Here is a 13073-nt window from a genome sequence, read left to right as displayed (position 1 = left end):
CAGGCTGGCTGCCCCACACTTGAGCTGTAGGATGCCCAGGTGGCCCCAGCCTCATCTCTGCTCCAGTATAAATGGCACTCATGCACAGCTCTCCAGGGGCTGCTGGGAAGCCAACAAGGGGGTTCATGAACCTGGTGTTGGTGGACCCCACAACTGCATACTAGGATCAGCGTTCTGGTAGACTTGGGTTTTCCTGTTTCTTGCCATAAAACAGGCTGAAGCAGTTTTCTGGTTTACTGGGGTGACAGTTGAGTTACTCAACCAGGCAGGGGTGGTGAGAGAGCTGGGAAGTTGGACGTCTAGTTGCAGCACTTCAAAGCATGCCTGGGTGTGCTGCTGGGCCTCGGTTTCTCCCTTTGTGAAGGCTGTTCTTAGCTGTTTGCATGAGGCATTGCTGCCAGACATGCACCCAGAGCAGGGTGCTGAGCTCAGCAGAGTACATGGGTGACTTTAGCCACCCAAAGTCCTTGGTAGAGACCTCTGAACAACAGGCCATGCTGGGAAAGGCTCTCATTTTCCTGCATCCCCTTCCAGATGGGACACAGCCGGTGTGAGAGCAGAGGGGAGCCCCAGTGCTGCTCCTGCTGCAGAGACCCCCTTCCGGGGCTGCATCTTGCACCGGGGGATGCAGAGAGGTTGCAATGGGCCCGTGGGCCTGGCTGGTGGCTGGGGAGCGTGGCTGCAGCACGCCGTGCTCACCATTGGTGATGTGTGTGCTTTGTGTTAGGAAATGGCAAGAATGGGATCAAGCTGCTAAAAAGTGACCTGTTAGAGAGAAAGGAAAGCCTACAGCTCCCTCAAAAAGGCCTCGGATGCCTGGAGCCTGTTTGCTTGTCATCAGCGTTAGATATCATTTCTGCTTGGATTTTTCTTTAGAAACAGTGGGGATTTCAGGTTTCATCACACTCTGCTTTGGTGAGGAACTTCTCAGGCTGCTGGAAGATCAGGGCATAGCGTTTATCACCTGGCAGCTAGCTGCCCGTGGAAAGGGCTGCCCTGCCATCCCTGCTCATTTTTATCCTTCTCTTTCCCCTCTTAGTACCCACTGGGCTGGGGAATTCTCATGCTCTACCAGAACAGAGACTTAAGATCCAACCTCATGGGGAAAAACCCAGCATTTTCTGGTAGTCTGGGTCCCAAACCAGCTCCCTGGGGGATCAAGCAGGCTCAGGTTTTATTCTTTCTCCTTGGGCTCCTTCTCCCATTACTTGTATTGGGGTTTTTCCCAGGGCCGCCCAGCAAGGGCAAAGAGACAAGGGAGCCCCATCTCCGCGTGAGCGGTAGCGCAACCCAAAGTGGCACCTGGTCAGAGCAAGGAGCGCGCTTTCCCAGAGGGGGGCTGCACGGCAGCTCCAGCATCACTGAGCTCCGACAGAGGTTTGGCAGGATGGTGGACACCTGCCTTTCCAAAACACAGCCTCGCAAGGCTGCTGTGAGACCCGGTCTGGGTTTGGCAAGGAAGGTGTCCCGGAGCTGTATGCGTGACCATCGCCGAGTTGGCCACAGTTTTTTCCAGACCTCCAGAGGACGATGCCTGGGGAGGGTGGAAAGCCCTGGGCATCGCGCCTGCTTCCATCTCCATCTCGCTCCGGGACGACACTCCCTGCTGCCGGCTCCTGCCGGACCAGCCGGCGCTGCCGCCACGCTCACCTGATGCCGGTGGGCCAGGGCAGCACGGGGGCTGCCGCCAGCCCCTTTCCCCACTGCCGGCCGGTGGGGCTGGGCGGGATGCCCACCACCGGGATCCGGCAGATCCAGCGCCTCATCTCCTGGCAACGATCCTTCCGTAGCAACCGCCGGGGGAGCGGGAGTGGGAGGGCTGCGGCCGGGGAGGAGGAAGAGCGGGAGGCCTTGGCGGACGCCCCCCAGGTACGTGCGGCTCTGGCCGGGCAGCGGCTGTGGCCGGATGCTGGACGGGTCCTGCCGGCACCCTCCAGCCGGTGCGGGGGCACCGGGGCAGCGTGGGGCCAAGTGTGGCCGCTGGGCTGGGAGCAGCTCGCCCCGCAGGCTGGGGGGCAGTTCACCCCATAGGCTGGGGGCAGCTGGGAGCAGGGAGCAGCATGTGCAGGGGCTGCTGGCTCTTGGGCAACAGAGGGTGGGTAGTGGGGCTGGTAGGGGCTCTGGCTTGTGTCCCCCAGGCGTGCCTGGTCAGCCTGCCCCGTGGAGCAGGCACTGGGCTGGTGGAGCTTCCTCCGAGGACATCCTTCCCCTGCCCTTCCCTCAGCTTTGTCCAGGCCAAACTGCCCGCTGTACTGACTGGTGGTGTCAGCACCTGGCCCCACCGGGGTCTTCTCCAGCTGCCCCTCAGGAAGGAAAACCAGCGCCCATGGACCAGCTCTCCCAGCAGCCAGCCAAGCCTGAGCCCCAGTGCATGGGAGCTCCCCACCTGGTGCTTGCCAAGGTCCCTTCAAAACTGGTCCTCCTCGGCCCTTGGCCCATCTTGTTTTTTCAGTTGCATGTGAGTCACAGAGTGAACATCTCTGTGACGTGCCTTTGCCCTTGTTCCTTTTTTTGCTGCCAGCCTGTTCTAAGCTGCTTTGCTTTGCACTCCTGCTTGCCTCCCCTTGGTCTCAGCAGTACCTGTTGACTGCAGCCTGGTGCACTCTGCCGCTGTAGTTTAAGATCAAGCTTTTTGGTGTTCCCCCCACCTCCCCAAGACCTTCCCCATGCACATCCCCTCGACACCATCCTCATGGGTGGCTGCATGACTTGAGCTGGGGACATTCCCCTCCCTGGGACCAGGGGGCTGGGCACCAACGTCTGACTAAGGCTGAGGGCTCGGTTGTAGCATGGGGATGGTGGGGACATGGCCAGGTAACCCATGGGGAACTTTGCACCTCTCTGCAGACCACAGGGATCACACAGAGGACAGAAACCTTTGCTGCTGCTTGCACTTGGGCATACTGCTGCCCTATAGCATCCCCCCCAAAGATTTGCTATAGGAGGTACCTCTTCATTAGGTCTGTGGTTCCCACCCTTTCTGCTACTGCCACTGTTCTTCTGCCATCCCTGACAGCACTGCAGGGCGCAGGAGTGCTCCCCACAGGGCTGCAGGCTCAGGCTGCCCCATCTCGTGCCACAGCCAGCTAAATATGTACGGAGAGCTAGCGTGCGAGCTGCAGTTTGCACTGACATGGGCTGCTGACGTGCCTCTGAGGCAGACAGTGTGCAGGCCCCTGCGGTAGTTGTCATGGCCAGAAATGCTGCTTCTTCTTTTTCCTGTAACAACAAATGGCTTTCACATGAATACAGTGCGCAAATCAGGCACTTGGAGAAGCACGGCCAGAGAGAGCAGGTGCCAGAGGGCATGGGCAGAAAGCGAAGCTGGGGGGGATCCACCCACTGCGGGCAGGTGGAGGGGGAAGGAGTTAAGATGCAACAGGCTCCTGCAGGCATGAGGTGGCTGTGAGCATGGGTCTGGTGGGAGAGCAGGGCTGAGTCAGCTCTCCCCCCTTTCTCCCACCCCTGTGCCTCTCCCCTCTTACAAGAAAAGCCCTGCGGAGCCAAGGTGGAGTGATCGAGGGATGAAGGGTGTAAACAGGCAGTAAGCAATGTCTAGCCATCACTCAGTGCTGCTTTGGGGCTGTTGTGTTTCTGGCCAGCATTTCTGCCAGGAGGGCCCCTGCACTGACTGTTGATGCTTTGTCCCATTGACTGGGGATCACAGGACTTGCCTGTCCCTGCGCCCTGCAGATGCTCACATTCGTCAGACACGGCAAGCCCCCAGAGACCCAAAACCTGAGCCCAGACACCCTGACCATGAGGAGTTTCTTGTCAGGAATTCTGGTGTCATCCTCAAACGACAAATTTGGTCCAGCTCTCCAAACTGGAGATTTCCAAACTCAAAAGTGACTTCTAGGACCCCTCAGATTTCAAGCTCCCTGCCCATCCCAGGTGAACAGAGTTCTTGTGACTCACTTTCGGTTTTGAACTTTGGGTCAGCTCTGCCTGGAGCAGGGAGAGCAGTCAGCTCAGCTTGCAGAATGCAGTCTGCCCCATAAATTCAGCACCTTCCCTCCCTTCCTCATCTTCTGGCCTCTCTGAGTCAGAGTGGCAAGGAGCTGGCTCACCAGAGGCAAAGGCAAAATGGGGCGTTGAGGTCCCATGCCCACAGGGCTCCTCCTTGTAGCTAAATGTTTGCACAGTCCCCTGATGGGGCAGAGCTCTCCAGGCAGGGAGAGCTGGAGACAATCAGATCTGGGGCTGTTGTAGGAAAGACAGCAGAAGAACTAGTGAGGTATCTCTGGGCTAGGGGCAGCTGACCTGAAACCTTCAATTAGTGCTTGATTGGTGCAAGCCCCCTTGGAGGAACAGGAACTAATTATACTGGAATCTGTTTCTGTATGCGGAGGGACCGGGAAAAAACATTCTTCTACCAAGTGCATCTGTGTCTGTAGGAGATGGGTCCAGATCTACCCCAAAAGCACAGCCTGCTCTATGGCAGGTTTTCTCCAGCCTTGTCAAATTGAGCCTCCCAGAACTGCATGTAGCCGTCTCCAGAAAGTCTCCGTGAAGAAACGGCAAGATTTTATGCAGACGGACTGTGTCTTCCCAGACCTGTGGGCAGACGAGTGGGAAGAGCCTCTGATCTCTGTTTTTGGCCTTCGTATGTGGCTGTGTTTAAAAATTTAGCAGCTATAATTTCAGGCACAGCATGTAAGTCTCTCCATGATGTGATTGGACTGGTCCAACTGAACTCAGCTCCCAAGAAAACAGCAGGACCTTGGCTTGACTTTGGAGATCACAGGCCTCTGGGGATCCCCTGAAATAGTTAGGCTGGAGAAGCCCAGGAAGCCAGACGCAGAGAACAGGGAGCAACACCGGCTGTCAGCGCGTGGCCTGGTCCCCCACCAGACCCGGTGGCAAACGTGGCTCGGTTTCACAGATGGATCCGCATCGCTTGGCACGGAGGTTTTGTTGCAGCCCATGTCCTTTCTAACAGCCAGCTGTAAGGAGCGCTGAATGCAGGCCACACTTTACAGGACCAGGGAGTGGTATCTTGGCATGCGGTGATCTCGAAAAGGATTTAGGGATAAAGATAGAGGAAGCATTAAATTCAAGATTGCAATGAGGCCAATCCTAAGGGAGTAGAGTCAACCTGCAAATTCTGAGGATGCCAGGCTTGTTTGGACTGTTGAAAGGAAGGGGATGCGACAGCTGACTATTGATGCATTACTGGGTAAACACTAGAGTACAGAAGAAAGAGAGTTCAGCTAAAGGACACAAGAAATGGTGCAATGTTTGGAGGTGTTCAAGCTGGAAATTCAGACAAAAGCACAGTTCAGCACTGGGGGGAGGTGCTGCAGGGAGAGCAGGGCTGTTATGCCCAGGGGTTCCTTACATCTCCCCCCTGCAATGTGTGAACAGGAATGGAGAGATGGCTGCCTGCTTGTACCAGGCCTCTCAAAACCACTGTTAAAGCAGCTGCATTTCTTTCTGGGCTCCGTGTTGCAGATGGGACACTAAGGAATTGCAAACAGAAGTTGCTTTACAGAGCGAGAATGAAGATGCTTGATCATTTTATTATGTTCCAGGCAGGATAAAGAGTGTCATGATCAGAAATTACAAGAACCAGCGTACAGACAAGGTATTTGGCTCAGGAGCATTGTAGAAGACTGACAGAGGGTGGGAGTTAAGAAGTGAGGCTAAACACGGCCATAGCTAGGGATATGATGGCTTCTTCATGTAACATCCTGGCCCAACCCAGACTGTGGGCTTATAGCAAGTGCAGATGGGTGGCATCCTCCAGCCCAGGTCCCATGGGACCAGGTATGGGAGTAGAAATGGTCCCCTTGCTCCCACTAGGTCTTCAGGCCATGGACACAGAGGCCATGTTGTGTTATTGCTTCATGAATTCATAGTGCCAGGGTAACCATGCTCCAGCAATAATAAACTGCAGCAATAAGGATAGATCATTGCAATTAGAACTACTGTGCTGTAATTAGGGTGTTTGATATTAAATGGCAGAAGAGGCAGTGCCAACAACATGGGTGGATTCAGTCTTGAAGCCACACATGGCAGAAGGGTCTCAAAGGACCAGGAGACTCCCCTCAGCATTCATCAGCCATGGAGAGGGCTTGAGGGCTTGGCAGGCTCTCCAAGATGTGCTGAACACCGATCTTCTGTAGATGTTGGAGAGGCCCAGCCTACGCTACCCTGTCCTGTCACCGATTGGTGACTGTTTCCTCTCCCAACCCTTCCTGCTGGCCTCAAGGAGCAATGCTGCACCCCTTCTCCTGAGCCCAAAGACTTAACACTGGCCTGTCTGCCGTCAAGAGTTGCGGAGCAGTGGGTGACCTGGGGTTTACCAGCCCCGGTCCCCACTGGACCAGCCAGCAGCTTCGAAGAAGGCAGCTGCTCCCGCAGCATTTGCTCACCAGCTCTGCCACGCTGCATTGGCAAGAGCTGGCTGCCTGTCCCCTGCCAGCATGTGGGCAGCAGAGCGTGGGAACGGGCTCCCCTTGCCTTGGCTGGGGCACGCCTGGGTGCCAGCCCCGGGCAGAGCAGAGCCAGCTGCTGGGCTCCTCTGACCCTGTCCCCTGGCCCTTCACTCTTCATCGGCACAGGCAGCTGCCAGTGTGCCTCGGGCTGCCCACTTCGTGCCCTGCAGGCATCACCAGCCTGTGCTGCTGGTGGTGGTGGTGGTGGAGGGTGCCTGGGCTCCACGCAGTCCTTGCTGTCACTGTACAATTCAGGCAGGTGCTGAACAATGTCCCCGTGTCACACCAGGCAGGAGAGCTGTGACAAGGGAGTTTTTCAGCTAAAAGCTTTTTTTGAAGTGGGGAAAAAACCCCAACCTTTTGATTTTTTTAGATCTTCTGGGGAACTCACCTGCCAAACTGAGAAGCTAAAAATCCGTATTTTTTTTTCAGTCAAAATACTTTCTCTCAATATTTCCTCCAGGATGCCTCAGCAGCAGTGTCAGAGTTTCTTTTCACTTTAGCCTAATTTTATGATACTTATAAAGTTGGAACTGAAAGCTCTTGCTTGGGCCCAAATAAAATTGCTTTGGCTTTCCAGGTTGCTTTTAAAATGTTAATTTTAGTGCTGCTCATCTCAAAATTATTTTTTCCCAGTTTCTGTCTGTGCACCTGCCCCCTTGACCTCTCCCACTGCAGGAAGAGCTGCTGGAGTGCCAGGTATCTGTGGGGCAAGCTGCCTGGGTGAGGGGGTCTTCCCAGTGAGCAGCCAAAAGAGACCCTGCACTCGCTGCAGTGCAGTGCCGCCCTGGCGTGCTTCAGCAAGCACCAGCATCTCTCTGCTTCGGTGGTGCATTTTTCCAGGGGAGAAGGGAGGTCACTGGAGACGGATAACTCTGAAGTTCAGGCAGTGCAGACTGAGGAGGGAGGGTCTTTTGGTGACAAAGTGTCAGCCTTGGCTTACCACCTCGCCCCTCAGCTCTAGGGGATGTCCCTTGCATGTGCTCCTGCAGGTCCCCATCTCGCCTGCCTCTTCTTCCAGAGGAGCTGCTGAGCTTCCCATCCTCCAGCATTTGCCCTTGCAGCAGTTTGTCTGTGCAGACAACAGGGCTAATCTTCCTCCTGTTCTGCTCTGGTTTTACTCTCTCTTACGTATTTCTGCAGCACTCCCTGTTCTGCCCTCCACTCCACCTCCTCCGCTTCTGTCCACCCTCCAACACATGAGTACACCGGCTAATTGCCTGGGACACATCCACTGACTCACAAACCCTGCAACATTCAACAGGAAGAACAGAGCAACTGGCATGACCTGCCCGTTTTGCCTGTCTGGTATCTCCTGGCCCATCTATCCTTTGTATTTATTAGGCATCTAAAATAAGAGTCATGTTAATATGTCTCTTCCTCCCAGGAGTGTTATAAGGATTAATTAGTTAATGTTTGTACGGTGCTTTGAAGATAAGTGCCAAGCGGGATGATCATAGGAGTAGAAATGGATTCTTTCATCTTGTCTCCTTCCTTTTTTTCACATGGGCTAATGTGAAGAGCCGACGTGCTCTTCCTTCGCTAGGTCACCTGGTGGGGATAGTGTTACCTCTCATTGCAAACCAGGGTGAGGAGATAGCATGTGAGCAGAAATCACCAGCAGGGAGTAAATAAAAAAGCAGAGAGAAGGTGGCCAGCTGAAGAAAGCAGGGTTCAGCTCTGGTAAGGTCTGGGTACGCAGCTGCATGCCGTAGCCCTGGGAGGTTGCCACCAGCTTAGCTCAGCTCAATGGGTATGAACTGTGCCTGGGATCTCTCTGGACTGGGTGGGAAGCGGGATTGTAGCACTACCCCCTGATATGAAGCCCAGCTCACTGACTGTCACAAATTTACTACTAACAGCTCAGTGGAGGCATCTACCCTTTGGATACAGCAGAGGCAAACCCTCAGGCCAGGAGGGCATTTGACACTTCTCAGACAGTCAAGGAGTTGTCGTCTTACTGTAGATGGACTGGTGCGAGGCCTCACATGACTCTAATTCTCCCCAAACCAAGGGAACGTCCCACTGTCATCCCCATTAGGGAACAAGCCATTCTTGTCGCACTGTGAACGTCCCAACCAAGATGTCTCTGTCTGTCACTGTGCGTCTTACCACCAGGCAGGACGGGTTTTCAGATACCAGCCTCCCTGCTCCACTGGTCAGTCTGGTCTCCTGACTCCTTTCCTGGGCTCTGCAGCTCAAGAGGTTTGGTTTTGCTTTAAGCTTACTTTCCTCATAAAACCCACGTAGCAAAGGTGAGAACAAGGAGCTGAGTGGGAGACATGACCCCACACCTTTTGACTGACACGTTGGGAGGTCTAGTCCAAGGTCAAGTGAGTCCCTTCCCAGGAGCCAGAGATAAGACATGCCCCAAGTGTAGGACAACAGTGTTCTCTGGGCTCCCATGCCTAAGGTGGTGGTTTGGGTCTGATGTGGTGGCAAAGAGGGCTGGTGTAAGAGTGGGGATGCTCCTGGGACAGACCTTCCTGAGCACAGCAGGACAGCATGATGCTCATCCTCCCTTCATGGTGTGACTCGCTCCAGAGACTGCAGGGCAGCGCTGCAACTGAGCCCCACTGCACCGAGGTTGCTGGGACACGGTACCACTTTCACTACTCCTTCCCCCACCTCGGCTGCACCCAGACCCTAAACCATCCTGAGGGCAGGACCGATGCAAGAGCAGCACTCGATTTTCTGCACGCCACGTTGGTGCACGTGCCAGGGCGAGGGACTCCCCTGAGTCTGTGCTCAGAGCGGCTGGGCTGCTGCGCTGCTGCCCCTGCGAGCCCAGGGCTGGTGCTGGGCACCGCGGGTCTGCACTGGGCAGCCAGGAGCTGCCTCGAACCTGGATGACTGGGATGGCACCTCCATCGCACCGGGGAAGAGGAGGCCCTGGGTACCAGCAGACTGCAACGCTCACACCCCAGCACCCACGTGCTGCAGCCCTGCTTCACCGGCTGATACTCATCAGGCGGTGGGGCTTTGGTAGCTGGGATTTGGTGGCTGGGTCTTGTTCAAACTGCTTTTGGACACAGTGGCCATTTTCCATGACAGTTCCAGGATTATTATTGTCATTTTTACCAAAATGTCTCTGGCTAACACTCTTCACTTACCAAAACCACACTTTCTTATGGAAAACTGAGTATGATTTTCTCATGGAAAGAAAGGTATTTTCTTGTGCGGAGTGGTAGCACAGGAAAGTATTTCACCCACAGGGCCCTCTTTTCTTCAACTCCAGTTGTCTCACCAAATTTCTTCCAGTCATCCATGCCAACTGCCCACCCAAAGCAGCCAGCTCTGGGGAAGATCATGGCAGCTATCCCCTTCCTGGAGCAGTACAAGGGAAGATGAGGCAGAGCTTCCCTGCCTGAGCAGGACAAGTCCAGCATATTGGGCAGCCAGACTGAAATTTCAGGACAGAGAATTCCCGCCAGCCATGCCCCAGCCCCAGCTCCATCTTATTGTACATCAATAGTGGATGAGCTCCGGCTTTGTCTGGGCTGGGGAATACATGCTGTAGCTAGTGATGTTAATTAAGCGGTAACTAGACTGATGGAGATTTATTTTCAGGCTGTCTGCTAGAAACTGGTTATACACATCTGGGAAATTGAAAATTGACCTCCTGCTCATTTCCTGTCTTCTCCAAAGCAACAGTTAATTATTGCGGTAGCCTGCAGATGCTGTGGGGTAGGCTCCTCCACGCAGTGCTCTCTCGGGGCTGCCCAGACAGGCCTGGCAGGAAGCATCTCTTCAGCCTGGCTCTGGAGCCTGGTCCTCATCTCCCTTCATCCCAGGCCCAGATCCAGGCCATTAGCCCTGAAGCTGGCTGGGGGTGGCCTGGGGTGGTCTCCTAGCACCCCTTCCTTGCCTTCCTCCCACTCTCAGCCTGCGCAGCCCCGGGGGAAGGGAGAATGCTCATGGGTGTGGAGATCTTTAAGCCTGGAAAACGGGGGATGTGGTCAGCGTGGAGGCAGATAGGGCAGCACTGGGCCCAGCTCAGCACTCAGGGCATGCAACACTACATCCTTGGGTGCTCTTTCCACAGTGGGGGTGACAGGAGCTGGCACTGGGCAGAGTTCAAAAGACTGGTGGTCTATCCCTGTCTCCATGACTGACCTTCCCTATCCTATGCCTCAGTTTCCCCTGAGTGACAGTGACGGTTTGAGTAAGGGTGATGGTTTTTTGTACTGAACAGGGTTCATCCTTTGCTGCATAAGAGGGCAGTAGCCCTCACGCCAGAACCAGTGGCTCCAGTCGGTACAAGATGCTCTGGTTTTCCACATCTGTGAAACATGGACTGCTCCTTGACATGTTCTCCTCCATCTGGCTTTGCACACAGTCTTACTCTCCATCCATGTATTGCGCAGCAGGCTGGAGCCACTGGACTCCGGAGACCTGCTTGCCGGCATGGAGCCAACTGGGCTCCCCTGGGCCACCCTTGGGAATTCCCCTGTCTCCTGGGCTGGGTGGGCTGTGAGCCCCTGTGCCCCACACCGCTCGCTGTTTGCAAGGAGACAGACGATGTCAATGGGGTCCAGCCTTGGGGACATGCAGCAGCTGCCTGGAAAAGCACCAAGGGGCTTTACAGCCTGTCTGTTTAGGGCTGGGGCTACGTGTTCCATCTGCTCCCAGTCCCAGCCAGCAGCCTTGGCCAGCAGCAGAGGGGAGGCCTGCATGGGGAGGGGGGAGAACAAGAGGCACTTCGCTTTTAGGTACCTTTAACCCTTGAGTTTCAGGTGACCTGCAAACAAAGCCCACGGCCCCCACACAATCTCCTGGTTAGTGCCAAAAACCAGCACAGCAGTCACCCATAATGCTTTTATAATCTGCTTTCTTTAAGATGAGTATTCCCACAAGAAATGGAGGCGGAGGCATGATTAATTTTCATTAGCCTTGTAAATAATAAGCTTGTTTCCGCTAGGCTTGCCCAGTAATTAGGGCTCTGGTTCCAGGGCCCTGCAGAAGGAAGCTGAGATTTGCTGGTGACTCACGGGAAGCTGGACCAGCCTGGACATCCCACCCTGGGCCAGGAAAAGGAAAGTGGCTGGGGCCCCCTTGGAGAGACAGAGCTTCCCCTCTCTCTGGAGAGGAAGGGAGCAAGGGACAGCAGTCCTCCGAGGGGAGAGGGAAAAGCCCACCCAAAGGAAGTGTAGGCTGAGGTTTGCACATCTTCGTCATTCAAATGGAAATGAAAGCAAAACTGCTGGTTCAGGGCTGGTGGCATCTGCCCCAACATCTGGATGTTGAATATGGATGTAGGATGACCTCAGGAGGAGTTTGGAGGGGAAGGAGCACCTGGATATCTGCACTGAAGCTGGGGCTGAATGCCCTACAGCTGCCAGCCCCCAAGCACACAGCTTGTGTCCAAAGCACCATGGAAATACCCGCTCTTGAACCATGGAGTGAACAAGCCCCTACAGCTGAGGACAGCACCGTGTCTCTGTGAGAGGGACCACACAATGGTGATGTGTGGTCTTTTGGGTAGCTCAAAGCCTCAGATGAACTAGTAGGGAATTTTTGGATCTGTCATTTCTATTTTGGTGCCTGCTAAGCAAAAACATTGCAGTTTTTAATCTGAAAATCCTGGTTTGATATAGTTTAAAGAAAGAACGATATTTTACAGCAAAAAGATTGAACAGTTAAAAAAACCCAAATCAACCCGCAAACATTATATACCCCAAAAAACGGTCATGCTGATCCCCAAACACTTATGCCTATTCCTTGGGAAAACCAAACAAAACTTTAATTGCAGTCCTTTCCCAAGTTTAGCCAGAAACTGAAAAATTTCTACGCATGCAGCTCCACAGCCCTGGTCTCTGGGAGCTGTACTGTCTGCGGTGTGACCTTCCCAACTCAAAGCTCCTGTGGACAAGGTGGCACTCACCAGAGAAAGAACAGACCTGTCCTATGTGCTCCTCCAAAGAGGCTGTATGTGAGGTAGACCTCAAACCCAGCTCGGCTTTGCCCAAGCTGTGAAGACCAGGGCTGGAGCCTCATCCCAGTCCTGGCACACGTGTGGAGCACATGGCACAGAGGTTTGCATGGAGAAGTGCCTGGCCGTGCCACGTGACACCGCTTGTGCAGGATCACGTCAGACCTGCAGGGAAACAGCCTCGTCCAGTGAAGTTTTCTCTTCTGGAAGCTGCTGCCTTGTTCCTAAGCTGCCTGATCCATGCCCCTATCCCAGGTACCCAGTGCACGGCAAAGAAGCATGGCCTGGGATACAGTGTCCTTCATCACTGTGTCCTCAACTCGACACCTTCTTTTTGACAGGATGAGACTTGCCCCTACACTACCATAAACCCTACGCCGAGCAGTGGTGCCACACTGACCACAAACTCCTCTGTTCTCCACCCTAGGGAACATTTCACTGCCACTCCAATTTTATTTTTCCATACCTTTACCTAGGTTGCGTTATACCCTCCCTTGCTGTAAGCTGGATCCTACACCTCTGTCTGCCCCAAAATACCTACCCACTGGGACGTGTTTGGACACAGGATTTTGGCTTAGTCTGAGATGGAGGTGGCAGGTGAATGACTCTCTCGCAGTATTTGGCAGTGCATGATTCATTCCCTTCACCCAACATACTGATATTGGTTGGCACCAGACCTCACATCCAAGCATCACATTTCC

The sequence above is a fragment of the Leptosomus discolor genome, chromosome 17, assembly GCF_034619465.1.
Source record: "Leptosomus discolor isolate bLepDis1 chromosome 17, bLepDis1.hap2, whole genome shotgun sequence".
Classification (NCBI taxonomy): Eukaryota; Metazoa; Chordata; class Aves; order Leptosomiformes; family Leptosomidae; genus Leptosomus; species Leptosomus discolor.
This window is presented reverse-complemented; position numbering follows the sequence as displayed.